Source organism: Chrysemys picta, chromosome 4 (genome assembly GCF_011386835.1).
Source record: "Chrysemys picta bellii isolate R12L10 chromosome 4, ASM1138683v2, whole genome shotgun sequence".
NCBI lineage: Eukaryota > Metazoa > Chordata > Testudines > Emydidae > Chrysemys > Chrysemys picta.
This window is the reverse complement of record NC_088794.1, coordinates 65,761,207-65,776,242: the sequence shown is the minus strand read 5'-3', so window position 1 is coordinate 65,776,242 and position 15,036 is coordinate 65,761,207.

The window sequence follows — 15,036 nt, the reverse complement described above, 5'->3', positions numbered from 1 at the left end:
CGTTACAGAACAGACTTGACTCTGATGCCCTTATATCACTGTCAATATTTCTTATAATTAAATATGCAGATTTGTGTGATCGTGTGACCAAATACATTTTGTGCTGTTTTCCAAAATTTGATTTCAGAGCTTTTTGAGAGGTTAACATTCTATTCCCCAGCAAATAAAACAATGCTGTCTGAATAGGATTGGTAGTACGCAGTGGTGGTGTAGCCGTGTTGATTCGAGGGATATTAGAGAGACAAGGTGGGTGAGGTAATATCTTTTATTGGACCAACTTCTGTTTGGTGAGATACACAGAGTTCTGAGGTGTAAGCTCAAAACCTTGTGTCTCACCAAACAGAAGTTGGTCCAATAAGAAGATATTACCCACTCATCTTGTCTCTCTAGAATTGATGGCATTTCTTTCTCAGTTAAAAATCTGCTGCTGCTCCTTCAGAAATGAATGGCAAAACTCCCATTGACTTAGATGGATGCAGGATCATGACCTTAATTGTTATATTCTAGGTCCAAGAGTACCCAAACATCTGTAATCTACTCTGTGTCCTTTCAGTGTGTTCTAAAAGCGTGCATGGAGAATTACATATTAATTTAATTTCCTTGGCACAACATCTTAGTTATGTCATTGTTTTATAATTAAACACTATCCTGCTATTGGAAGACATGTAAATACAAATAAAACTTTGTACCTTCAGGAGGTTTGGTGTGGAACATCCTCCTTTGTAGTATATTGTGAAACAAGGCTTCACTTTTGGCTGAAGAGTCTTTCTTAAAACCATGGGGGACTTAAATTCTGTGGGTGCCATGGTGTCAATGTGAAAAATATTAGTGTTTTCCAATTTTCTAAAATGAGTGGACTCAGCTGGTGTAAATCAATGTAGCTCCTTTGACTTAAATGTTTTGAGATTCTTGGATGAAAGGTGCTCTCTCTATATAAATATATTAGAGGGATAAATACCAGGGAGGGAGAGGAATTATTTAAACTCAGTACCAATGTGGACACAAGAACAAATGGATATAAACTGGCCATCAGGAAGTTTAAACTTGAAATTAGATGAAGGTTTCTAACCATCAGAGGAGTGAAGTTCTGGAATAGCCTTCCAAGGGGAGCAGTGGGGGCAAAAGACATATCTGGCTTCAAGATTAAGCTTGATAAATTTATGGAAGGGATGGTATGATGGAATAGCCTAATTTTGGCAATTAATTGATCTTTGACTATTAGCGGTAAATATGCCCAATGGCCTGTGATGGGACACTAGATAGGGTGGGATCTGAGTTACTACAGAGAATTCTTTCCTGGGTGTCTGGCTGGTGAGTCTTGCCCCCATGCTCAGGGTTTAGCTGATTGCCACATTTGGGGTCGGGAAGGAATTTTCCTCTAGGACAGATTGGCAGAGGCCCTGGAGGTTTTTCACCTTCCTCTGCAGCGTGGGGCACGGGTCACTTGCTGGAGGATTCTCTGCACCTTGAAGTCTTTAAACGACAAGCTGAGGACTTCAATACATCACAGCTGTTTTCCTTAAGAAGAATGTAAGGCTATATTGTCCCATCACACATACAATAATTTAATTCTCAGTCCTTCCTTCATATAAAGTGCCCAGTGAGAAATTCTGCCAGGGCTGACAGGCTTCCTGTTGCCTGCTGCAGGCTACTCTCTATGTAGTAGTTTTCAGACTTTGGTATTATTGCCTTAAAATGGAGGAACAGCTGCCTTGCATTACACTCCCTCAGTAATGCCCAATCCAAGGTCTGGGCAGAGAAACTAATTTCCTAACTTGCCTAAAATAAAAATGAAAATGAAGTTTCTGAAAATTAAGACTTTGTAAATCAGTTGGGGGAAATCTGATATTAGAAATAAAACTGTCTGCAGACAGTAAAAACTTTCATAATGATGCAACTGCACTTCACAGAGGAGTGGCATGTGCAGTAAAGTAATCTAATTTCATACCTTGATTTGCTAATTTGGTCAGAGAGAAATGAATTCCTTGACATTGGCAGCTGGTCAAGTGGTGGAAGAGGTGTCTAATGGTTTCAGCACGAGATTGGGGCTCAGTTATTTCTAGGTTTTGCCAAGGCTTGCTAGGACTTTGGGTGAGTCATTTAACTTTTCCCTGCCTCAGTTTACCCATCTTTAGGCTTGATATAATAAAACTTACCTGCCTCAAAGGGGTTCTGTGAGGCTTATAATTTATTTATAAATACCTCTGAGATCCATGGGGTGGGGGGAAGCAGAAGAGAAATGCAAAGTAGTGCTATTATCTTAGTAATACTTCCTTGCAGTGTGACTTGGCATAATTAACAACAATGAATTAAACCTACTTAAAAAAAATAAAAATTAGAATATTTACATGTGAAATGCTGTTCTGTCTCTTTAAGACTCTGTCCAGACTGCAAAGCAGTTCATGCCATTAATACCAAATACTGTACGTTTCTCAGTAATACTGAACTCTTGGTGACCCTCGCAGACAATAATTGCTTTAGCATAGGTTTGACAATAACCGCAAGAAACCCTCTAAAAATAAGCACAAGCTTTAAATACATTTTAACATTGGAGACCTACATTATATTCTTTATATGTATATCTCCAGCGTTGTTCCTTGATTATTAACACAGTCCCGGGCAGTTGGAAAAAAGAGTTTTCCAAAAGTTTTTAAATGTCTCATGTGCCAGTTTCTAAATTGGCAGGGAGACAGCCACCAAAAGTGGGTTGCCCTTAAAGGGACCTAACTTGAAAGTGTCTTGGCCAGAACCCACTCTCACTTACATTAGTGTAAATCTAGAATATCTCCATTGAAGTCAGTGGAATAAATCCAGTTTTTTTCTAGTGAGAGGACCAAATTCAACCTACTTTATGGATTGAGAGCAATTCATTTAATATGCATGAATAGTAATTCACATTTACAGAGCACAAAAGGATAACAGTGTTTCCGAAAGTGTATTCACATACGCGACAAAGGACAGTCACATCTGGGGTGGAAGAATGAACCACTCATTGCACAGCAACTGGAGGGGGAAACTTTGGCTAAGGGTATTGGGGAAACCTCTGCCCTTACAAAAAGTTCTGTGTGGGTAGGACCCTACCAAATTCACAGTACATTTTGGTCAATTTCATGGCCAGAGAGTTTTAAAATTGGTCAATTTCATGATTTCAGATGTTTACATCTGAAATTTCAGGGTGTTGTAGCTGTGGGGGTCCCAAGCCAAAAGGGGATTGTGGAGAGATCGCAAAGCTGTTGTAGGGGGCTCGCTGGATTGCCACCTTCACTTCTGGGCTGCGGAGTTTCCTGCAGCTGGAGGAGGCTCTCTGAAGTACTGCTGGAAGCATTCCAGCCAGGGGCTCCTAGCTGGTAGCCCCGGCTGCCTGGGGAGGCACAGGACTTTTTCGTCCCCTGCATGGCCCGTCTAGTGGGGAGATCGGACCCAACTCTGGGTTCCTCCCCCAGCTGCAGGAAGCTCCATGGCTCTGGTTCCCAGAGATGGGTCCAATCTCCTCCATGCTGCTGGGAGCGCCCCAGCTGGGGGGTTCCTAGCTGATAGTTCTGGCCAGTGCCCGGGGGCCTTGGCCAATTTGGGGTGCCCTGGAAAATGGGCATCCCTAGCCCCAACAGAAGCTGCAGGGGCAGATGCCCTGGCAGGAGCCATTGGGTGGAAACCTCAAGCCCCGGCAGGAACCCCGGGGGCAGAAGCCCTGAGCCCAGGCACCTCGAGCCCCGGCAGGAGCACACCCTCACTTACGCACTCCCTCTGGAGGTGGGTCTGATCTCCCCACTGAGAGTTGCTGTGCAACTCTTGTCCCTCCCCAGCCTGGCCTGCACTAGCACCTAGGTGATCGGATTTCACGGAGAAGGGCTTATTTATTACATGATTTTCATGGCTGTGAAAATTGGTAGGGCCCTAGCAATAGGATACGTGCAGAGCAGCAGGACCTCAATTTTTCAAGATCTCATCTGGAAGATTCCCATATATAATGAATGGTATGGAGTGGATGAGGGCTGTTAGGATTTGAACCTGTGGCGCCAGGGCCTCCAGACCTTCATTAATCTTGGTTAAAAGAAACCTCAGTATGAATAAAGCAGGGTTAAGTGTTTTACTTTACTCACAGAAGACGGAGCTCAGTCATAGATTTTCCCACCTCATTCAATGCTGTCATACGAGGCAGTCCTTTACAAACTTCATGTAATCTAATCCTTCAAGCCAAAAACTGTCATCATACAGTTACACTGTCACTGTATGTTAAATGGAGCATAGGATGAATTTTGAGATGCTGAATAATAGCAATATAGAGAAACCCAAATCATTTTATTTTGCCTATATTCTGATCACTCTATATGGGTGGTTGTCAGTGTCCTACTTTGACACCATTCAGCATCAAAGCCTTCAAGGAAACTACCTCAGTGTATGAATTGTATGAGCTAAAACAGTGGTTCTCAAAGCCAGCACATCCCTCAGCCCACGCCGCTTCCCGCAGCCCCCATTGGCCTGGAGTAGCGAACCGTGGCCAGTGGGAGCCGCGATCGGCCAAACTTGCGGACGTGGCAGGTAAACGAACTGGCCCGGCCTGCCAGGGGCTTTCCCTGAACAAGCGGCGGACCGGCTTTGAGAACCACTGATCTAAAATGTACTTGGGCCTATTGCCTACTCTCCTCTTGTCAATGAGCTAACTCTATTTTAGAGAATCTGATGCTTCCAGCCCCATCAATCAAGGAAGACCAAGATATTGACTTGCTATTTGAAGGATTTTACCTAGGTTTCTGCAATCAGTGAGCAGTTCAGGTCCCAAGTTAACCAACCTGGCATATTTTATTTTAGCAGGGCCATTTGTACAGCTCTTTTGAAATATTACTTTGGTGCCAAAGCATTTGTATTTAAATTCACTTTGCGTTTAAATTTCTGCAGAAAATAAAAATTCTTCTGGTTTTAAACCTTGGCTTCCATAATGTAGTAGTGTGGAACTAGTTTTCCAGAGAGGAGGGGTCACCCCTTGCATTCTTTAAAAGAAACTCTTTTCCTATTAGTTAAAAACTATTTTGCAAACTGGGGGCCAGTGCTGTAGTGTTCACTTGGCAGCTTATTTAGATTTTATATGAAACTATAATACAGCACTTCCTCTGGCTCGAGATCGGGGAGAGCGAAGGGCCAAGAGATGTAAATACACTGAACTTTATGCTCTCCTATTACTTTTTAATCAAAAACATCTCTGTTCTGTCATCCCTAGAGAATTCATCCTTATCCATTGACCATCGAATGAATTGGACCCATTTTTAAAAAAACCAGCACACAACTGCGTCCAGGCCAGGTTTCTAAATATTAAAGACAACGCAGGGTGTGATTGTCCCTTGTAGCCACATTTACCAGGTATGCCCTAGTAGTAAAATGGGGTTTTAATGGTGATTAATGAAATTACTAACCTATCAGCACTGCTAGATCTACCTATGGTACTCTTGAGAATTTCTCCTAAAAATAGTTGTCTTCATATGAAGAGGCGCTACTTAAATACAGATTTTCTGTAGGACCAGATGTGAGGCCTAGGGTGACCTATTATTGCAAGTATGAGCCACACGACTTGGCTGAATTGTGTTGGACAAACTGCCCCAATAGAAGGGATAACTTTCTAGATTTTAAGGGACAAAGGTGAGCTTGAAGCTGCCTAGCTCAATTAATCACTCCAGCTTGACTGAGTAATGTTAGCAGTATTCCACTGCTTTTATTTTAGACATGCCATTTGGGAAATACACTTCTGCAATGCCCCTGCATGGGAATTTGTTACGAAATGTTTTACTATTGCAGACCACTAGCCCACACCATCTCTTATGCAGGGGAAAATCTACACAGAGGACAGGAAAATCTGCAAGAAGACTCATTTCCTCTGAAGTTATACCCGTGATGCAGCTGGTGAGATTCTCTGTCCTGTGTTAGGTAGGGGGTCAGACTAGTTTATCGTAATGGTCCGTTCTGGACTTAAAAAGGTCTGATTCTATGAATATTCTGTCTGTGGGAGACCGGCCCCCTGTGGAGATGACTTGAGTTTCTGCCCACAAAACCTACAAATCCCAATTGGTGAAATCTATGCAGAGCCCAGTATGTGCCTGGGATTGGGGTTGTCCATAGAGAGGCTCTATGCCTCCAAACTGTGTCTGAGAGTCCAGGGCAGTGCAGCTTGAAGGAAGTCATATTGCCACGCATTCTTCTGCTGGCTCCTTCACTCAGAACCCTCCCTTAGGGGCTAGAGAGTCATCCCTCCCCCCGATCGGTACTAACACTGATGGAGGATCACTGTTGTGCAGAGAGCACTTGTTCCTCAGCCTCCATGTATGGGTTCCCATCCCCCTCCGAGCAACTTTAGGTGAGAGTAGAACAAGGCTGCAGAAATGCTGTTCCTCAATTCACTGACCCAAGATAGGCATCCATAGGTTTTCCAGCCACACCATCAGAGGATGGAACAGTCTGGGCCATTATTTTGCTAAAGACCATACACTAAAGGCTGATTTTAACTAAATGGACATCAAATTATCTGGATGCTGACTTCGCAATAGATCTGTACATATTAAAAGCTAATACAATTAAACTCATTGTTCTCACGTGTAAATGAGAAGACCTGATTTCAAAGCACACTGAGTTAAAGAGCAATGGTCATGAGCTATCAATTTTGTTTAGTTCTTCATGGTGCACCCATTTTCCTGGTCTTGCACTAACCATTTCTTGTATCAGCATCAGAACTTCTGAATGAACAAGGTCAGAGCTGTGGAATATCTTCACCAGAGAATTCCTGTTCCCTCACTGGGGGGCTGGGACTCTGCTGAAATCCTGTTGGTTTTTTTTTTCATATCCCTTAATTTGTTCTTTTATCAAATATTGTAGTTCGTCTTTGCTACATTGGCAGATATTATCCAGAGCGGAATATAATGTACTGGTCTCGGTGTTGCTAAAGTCACTTTGTATTAGTCTTCAGTATTATTCTATCATTATAGGAACAGGTTAACATATTTGATAATGTGTAAATGGACAATGGTTGAAGATTAGAGAGGCTTCATTTGCTATGAAGAACTACTATTCTGTCTCGGGGAAAAAAGAACCAGTTGACCTAGATGAAAGATTATATACTTACTGTGGATGTACCAAATTATCACCACTGTATCAGCGTACAGATATTATATCTAGTAAAAGTAATGCAACCACTGACTGATTTCTTGGGGTCAGAAAATGCTAGAGGCTATTTAAATAATCTGGTCTGCAGACTTGGCACATGTAACGTTTCATAGTCTTGCATATGATGTTTTACTGCCATTTCTAAACCATACTAGTGCTCTATCTGCATCTGGCCAATTTCCTCCTCCAGCTGAGACATTCAACCAAATTATCATTTACTTGTTGTGTAGTGTTGGATGAGAATGTAAATTTTTCAAAATATTTTTCAGCAACATTCAGGTAATTTTGGACACTTTCAGTATTTCTGGTCTCAGTGTAGCTGCTGGGTGTCAAGATACTTGTGTCAAGATAGAAGTGTCTCCTTTTAGAATCCATCAGGCTTTGTGATTTATTTACCAATGCCATATTTCATTGGTGTTTGTATCACACAGATCTGTCTTACAAGCCTAACTCACGTGAGCAGCCTGATTGACTTTGTAATTCGCTAGTTTGTCAGAAATCCCTAGTTTATGCAATCCTAGAAGCCCAGTGGATGGAATTTTCAGTAAATATTACTTTAAAAATAAAGTTTGCCTTAGTATTATGAAAGCATGCTAAATAGCCATTCAGAAACAGAGATTCCAATATAACCAAGCAAATAAAGCTACCACAACTTTACCGGCACTGTTATAAATATTCATATTTGTAAACACAATATTGCTGAATCGACACCTACGGCTGCGGTTGCCTGCATATTGCTACGACGCATTAGGTACATAATACATTCCTCTGGAAAAGTCTGCTTTGTAACTGTTACTATTAAAACAGTCTCTCAAGTGCCACTGTGTTGGGAAAGCACATCACGGACAGATTGTGATGACTGCTTACACCAGTCCAGCTTTCCCCTTGTTCCATATAAAAGCCAGCAAATCCTAAATCATCAGTGCAACCCTACTGCTTTCCTGTCCTTTGTGTTTGAGCATGTCTTTGTCAGGGAACTAAATCCATCAAAACATAGTTTGAGAGAATTTTATTACATGGTGTATCGAAGCTCTGTTGACTGATTGAAAAATTAAAAGTTAGGATTGGGCTTTCAACACAAAAGCATTTCCATCCCAAAGAAATATGACTACGAAGTCAGCAAAAATGTTTAGAGATGTGAAGCTCTTTATACTCGATCTACAGCTGGTATTTCAGCGCACACACATCCAAAGGCCTTAGTACTCCATCAACAAACCAACACACGTCCCCTATCTCATGCAGGTGGATGTTACTCAGATAAAAATGACAAGAAACAACTGCCTCTACCAGCATCATTAGGGCCTGAACATAGTTAGTGGTTTGTTTGTTTGTTTTGTTTTAAATTTCAACTGGTAACTTAAGGTTAGGTGCTTGAAATATTATTGCAGCAGAGTTACAATGTATGTACTTGGGCATAGAAATCAAGAGTGCCATTAGAATGCCCTTTTAAGATTTTTGTGTGTGTATGAGTGAGTGAGAGAGAGAGAAACAATTAAAAATGTGCAGGTCTGAGACAAGCATTAGAAAGACAGCTAATATGAGTTTCAGATTCTTAGAAATAAATAGTTGGGGGAGTTCAAGACAATACTAATAATCAGGAACTGTAGTATTTGGAGAGGAAGAACAGTCTTACGGTTATAGCAGCAGATAGAGATTGGGAGGAGGGTTCAGGTCCCGGGTCTGCCACAGACTTCTTCTGTGACTGTGGGCACATCACTTGACTTCTCTGTGCCTCAGTTCCTCCATGCATAAAATTGGGAGCTCTAATTTTCGTGGGATGGAATAGTTGTATAACACAGATACAGATCATCATTTGGGATATCCTAATGTTATACTAGGAAAGTTAGAGGTAAATTTTATTGTGCAAGTATTCCCAGTATTTTGTAAGTAAATCCAGGAGTTACTGAACAGGAGCTCCAAAAAGAATGTCAGTGCAGCAGAGAGTGCTAGATGACTTTCTACACAGGACAAATCCACGAAAGGTCAAGGACTCGGGGACAGATTTTTAAAGATATTTAAGTGCCTAAAGATGTAGACAGAAGCCTGGTGGGATTTTCAAAAGTGCCTAGATGCCTAGCCCATGGGAGTTAGGAGCCTAGGCACTTTTGAAAATCCTCTTAGGTGCCCAAATACCTTTAAAAATCTGGCCCTCCATTCCTAACTGGAAACCTGGCATATGACAAAATGGTAGAAGTCTTACTATGTGAGAGATGCAATGTTTAAACCAGACTGTCCTTGGGTCCTCCCTAAGGCTCTTTCTAAGCTGGAGAAAGTTACATCAAGTATTCCCCTTCAGTTGACTGATATCTCAAACAATCAAGACTTCTGAGTGTGAATGTAAAGTGCTGCTCAATCAGTGCAACCTACCTGGAAATTTGTCTGGGTAAACCCTAGGTCCAATGTGTTGATTGGTGCAGTGGAACTCATTGAAGCACAACCCACTGAGTGCTCTAGGATAGGAAAGCTCCAGAGAGGTATTGACCAGGAGGAGTTCTACTATCAACATACGTGATGTGTGCTGAGTAATGTGAAGCCAGTAATGACACTGAATTGCTGCAAAAGGGTGCTGAAGCTACTACTTTCTATCTGGCTCCTATTCAGTAAGCTTATGAATATGCTTGGTAACCACTTCTGACCTTTTAAAGAATCCACCAAGTGAATGTGTGCAATGATGCTGAAGTTAAATCATCTCACGTTTGCCTGCTGGAGAAAAATGCGTGATGCATTTGAACACTGAGGTGACTAGTGATGTTCCTGTGCATTTAGTAGGCAACATGTCCTGCTAAACAAAAGATCCCTGGATCTTTAAGTCCTTATTCAAGCAGCACTCCCAATGGCTTTATTTTATCCGGAGTAAGAACTGCAGGATTTGGCCCTACATTTTTCAATCTTAGTGCTCAAAATATGGTCTTGTAGTTAAGGCACTGGACTGGGGCTCGGGAGATGTGGGTTAAATTCCTAGCTCTGTCACAGGCTTCCTAGGTGATCTTGAGCAAATCACTTAACCTCTCTGTGCCTCAGTTTTCCATCTGTAAAATGGGGAGCACAATATTTTCTTTGTCCCTTTCTTCTTCTGGCTTGTGTATTTAGATTGTCAGCTCTACAGTGTATGGTCTCCCTCTTACTACGTGCATATACAACTCCCAAACTTCTGGGGTCCAAAATAGCTTTAGACACTACTGTAATACCAATAGTGAACTAAAAGTGGGGTAAAGAAATGTCTGTGCACCAGAACTGCAGAGCAGTTGGCTGCATTGAGGGTATCAGGTATATTCCTGATATATTAATGATGAGATTATTTACCTGTACAAGGAACAATGATAAATCTCTTGAGTATTTTTTAAATTGAACCTCTTTTTCTAATGGTAAAGAATGATACAAAATTGAAGATTTATTTTTACAGTCTGTCATTGTAAACATCCATATTTCATCAATGGGAGCTCTTGTCAATTGACATAAGTTTGACATTGAATTAGCAGCATTTTCTGTTGGCAATAGCTGTATGAGAACTTTGAAATGATGTATATTATACCTGCTTGTAAAGAACACCACTATTCTAGTAGTTTACTGAAGGGTCTTCCCTAAGATCCTTCAGTACCTCTTGAAGAGTTCCTGCCCACAATCGTGCTAGTTAGCTAATGGAATTTATTAGTACCACTATGCCACTTACCTAGATGACACTCACAAGGTCTGATTAGGGAGAGACACATACAGAACACAGGCAGTGAGGCTTATCTTCATTGCAACTGTTAGGTTGAATCAGAGCCACAGTTCAAAACAGTGCTGGAGTGAGACAGAGTGACTTGATTAGCAGCACAGCGATTGGATTAGCTCATAATGAGTTGTAATTTATTGTAGCTGTTGCATCCCCACTGCATTAGTAGCTTGAACTTCTACCCATACCCACTCCATTTCCCCCAAGCCTTACGAACTGGTGAGCTTAGAGTTTAAAGCACCACTTAACTCCAGTTAGAGATTTTATTTTGTGTGGACCGGAGTTGAGATGCAGGAACAAGTTCTAACGCAAGCTAACTGTGCTGTGAAGATGCACCCACAAGATGAGATATAGACATAGATTTTGATCTAACAGAAATATAATCTTCAGGTATGAAAATATATGTGAATAAATCATTCTGTACTGAGAGGATATGCACAGGGAAACTTCCCCCTATGAAAGAGTCAGGACCTTGACTCTCATTCTACCTCTAATCCACAAATAGCAAACACACTGAGCTTGAAGATGGAAAAACCCACACCATCAGAAAGATTTGGGGGAAAAGGCATCCAAAACTCCCCAAACAACCCCCTTCCATACAGAATAAATCCAGATACCTGTACTGTACATGAGTTGGCAGCACACTTCAGAGGTCCATTGGGACAAAACTGGTTGGCTCAATAGCGGGATGCATGCTCAGAAAGTGAGACCTCACTTGGGAAAAGTAAATCTGTATGGTGATCCAAAACAAGACACAGATGCAGTGCAATGGAACACTTTCTGACTTCTCCTGCAGAGAAAACAGCCACCAAAAGGACTAATATAATCAACAGAAACTCAATTAAAAGGACTCTGTGGGAATGTGCAAGACAGCAAGTAGATCATGTGCAACGAGGACTCCAGGTGTGTTCTAACATTTTCAGCTGTTGAGTCTCATCAACCTAAGGAAAAAACGTAAACCTACACACACACAGGGTGTAAGGGGCTAATGGCTGCAGTGGTTGTCTGAGATTGAATCATAATGGGATGCTTAATAGGATTTTAACTGAATAGCAGGTGAACGTAAATAAGCAGCAGAGATTGTGCACAAAAGAGGGATTCTTGAAGATGAAAGAGCTGTGTGAATGCTGGGATCTGTACCTCCAAGTAAAGACACAATCAAGTTGCTGCACGCTTTGTTACACAGAGAATTGGGAATGTATTCCTCTTTTCAGTACAAGAAGCCAATAATGCCCAGCAGAGGAGAGAGTGGGCCCTAGCATATTGGGATGGGGAGGGAGGGACCTGTGCCACTGGTGGAAGATGCACGGTTGTTCAACTAGAATGACAGAGTCATGAAGAGAAGGCAGAAATGTTAAAACCCTAATCAGCCAAGTATAGTCAGAAGCTGGCCCCAGGAAAAGTTCTCAGGTCTATTTACCATCAATCTGGAAGGGCTGCAAGGCTTGGTGGCGGTCTCCCTGTGATGTTAAGTTACATTCACTTTGAATACTGGCGCTCTGCTTATTAAAATGCCTCCTATGGGGAAAATATCTCTCAATGGGGGGGAAAAGTCTGAATCACAGAAAATGAAAAACAAGCAGCTAGAACAGGAGTTAGTCCATCAATCTCCTCCTTAGACACAGTCTTGGCAAAATCCATTCTCCTAGTAGAATTTGCCTGGAGTAGACCGGATTGATTTGACAGTCTCTTAACCTAATAAATGCTTGACCTCAAGGTCTGCTGAATTCACTAAATTCACTATTCACTATGCACAGAGAATTGGGAACCAGTCACCTCTGGGGAACATCCTGTTCTGCAGCCCTCCCTTGATAAAGGCCTTGACTGCTTTCTGCCTTATCAAGATGACTAGATGAAAGCTGCTCTCAAAAGAGGAAAGGTTAATCGACTTCAGTGCTGTTAATCAATCACTTGGAACGATTCAGCACTTACAATAGGCAGGTCCCTCTTCCTGCCAAAAGGTTCTTGCATGTTAACCAGGGACTTCTCTTCCAGCTTGAAGGGCGAGTAATAGACAGAAACTTGTTCCAGTTAGATGCCTGGTGCCTGATCCAGAGCCCTTTGAAGTCAATGGAAAGTCTCCAGCTGAGGTCAATGGACTTTGGAGCAGGCTCCAGAGGAAGAATTGTTACCAGAGACTTATTCTATATGCTAATATGGAACCCTGTAAGAGAAAGGCACCCTTGAAAAGTAGCACACTTATCACAGATGAAAGCATAGTTCTTCAACAAATGTTATCCTAGATACACACTTCTTGTCAAATATGCCTAATATCTAGCAAAGGAAAATTACCTGTCTGTGACAGAAAACACAGTCTCTGAACAGCACAGAAATAAAAGGTGCTAAACGCTGTATCTGCTAATGCTCCCTGTCCTCATGCAGTTTCCATTAGCCAGTTGGTTGGCTTTCACAAGGAAGAGAAAAAAACTAGACTGACTTCTGTAATCTCCTGGAAAAGGAGGAAAAGAACTAGGAAAGTTTCTAGAGGAGAGGAGACAAGCTCAATAAAGCAGATGATTGCTGAACCTGAAGGCGGTGCCGGTCAAGGAAAGAACCATACAAACTACCTGATCATTTTGGGGAAAATAAAATTCACTAGGGTAATATACAGCCAATTTCCATTTACATCAATAGGTGGTGATGGGTCCTAAAGACCCAAGCTTACACAGGAGTTGAGAGAATTCTCAGTGCCCTACACGACCAAGTCCTCATGCTTTCCAATGCAGAAAGAATGGTATGATTGTAGGGACTGTACTCAGCTCCTGAACTGTTATGATGTGCCTTAATCTCCTGGTGCTGGCTCTAGTACTTTGAGGTTTTGACATTGGTACTTGGTCTCGCCTACCCTAGTCAAGCCTCAGCTTCTGTACTTTGTCTTGGAGCATCAGTGATGGCTCCTACTCAACTGGATCTGTGCTTTAACCCACAGTAGGGCTCAAGCTCCCCTAAACCTCAACCTGGTCTGCTCTGGGATTTGGAGCAGTGCACTCTTTACCGGAGAGACACAACTGAATTAGAGCTGCAGACTGTGCCCAAGCCTTCGGCAATGGGCGAGAGGGCACAAGGAACTATCTCCATTTTGCAGAGCTCACTTAAGGTCCAGCCACCCTTGCAGTCCCTCTTCTTTGCCTGCTCCCTCAAAGGCACAGCACCCCAAAGGATTCAAGGCAGTGGACCCATGCACAAATCAGCAACAGACCACAGAGGGGTGTATCTGGAGGCGCACTGCCTGTTTGTGCCTGGGAGTGCCAACAAAGATTCTGCTTATGCAAGGAAGAGTGCTTCCAGGTGCTTCCCCTGGGGAGGTGGTGTTCAGAACTATCTCCAATGCACAACTGTCTTACAGGCACGCTTGGGGCCCATTTCTGCCACTTGTTGAATACCACCTTACTCTTTGGTTTCATTGGGGAATTGGATCCTAGGGTAGGAAGGGCTAGTTGCAGAAGGAGGGGAGGGATCAGGGTCACTGACTGGTCCAGCTGAGCTGTTGGTCTAATAAACTGGTGCAGTTGCCTAAAACTATTCTGAATCTCTGAAGTAGACTTTCTTAAAAGGAAAACCCATATAAGAAGGATTATGAATATAAGTCAGAAAAGGGGGTTTCATATAAGTGGACACATGTTGACTTAAGGGACCAAACTCAGCCCTGGTGTAAGCAAAGCTGGCAGGCAGCTTTTTCTCTAAAGTCAACCAAGCTGTGCTCACTTTGTTGAATGTCTGTTCCATAAAGAAACCAAACAAACAGTCACATACAAAACAAGAGACAGGATTATTCTTTGGGAAGGAAGTTCCTACTTCAGACTATCAAAGCCACACAAGCCTCTGGCTGGAAAAATATTGAGGCTGAGATTTTCAAATGTGTCTAGGGGATTTGGTGTAAAATTCCCCTAAACTTTAACATACAATATACACCTATTGTATATTGTCAAGGCCTCGTAGTTTCTGTAACACTCTGCTGTAGCAGACTGGAGACCTGATGTCAGCTTTAGCTAAATTCAGAAATAGACAGAATTAACTCTGCAAGCAGAATACTATCACCACAGCATCCTGGTTTATACTGAAATAAATCATTTTAAAGATGCCCCCTGCTTTTTTCAGCATTCAGCATGTCAGATTTATATAATGGAAAGGGAAAGCCAGGAGGAAGAGGTTGGAATCTGGGTATGGGACAGTTT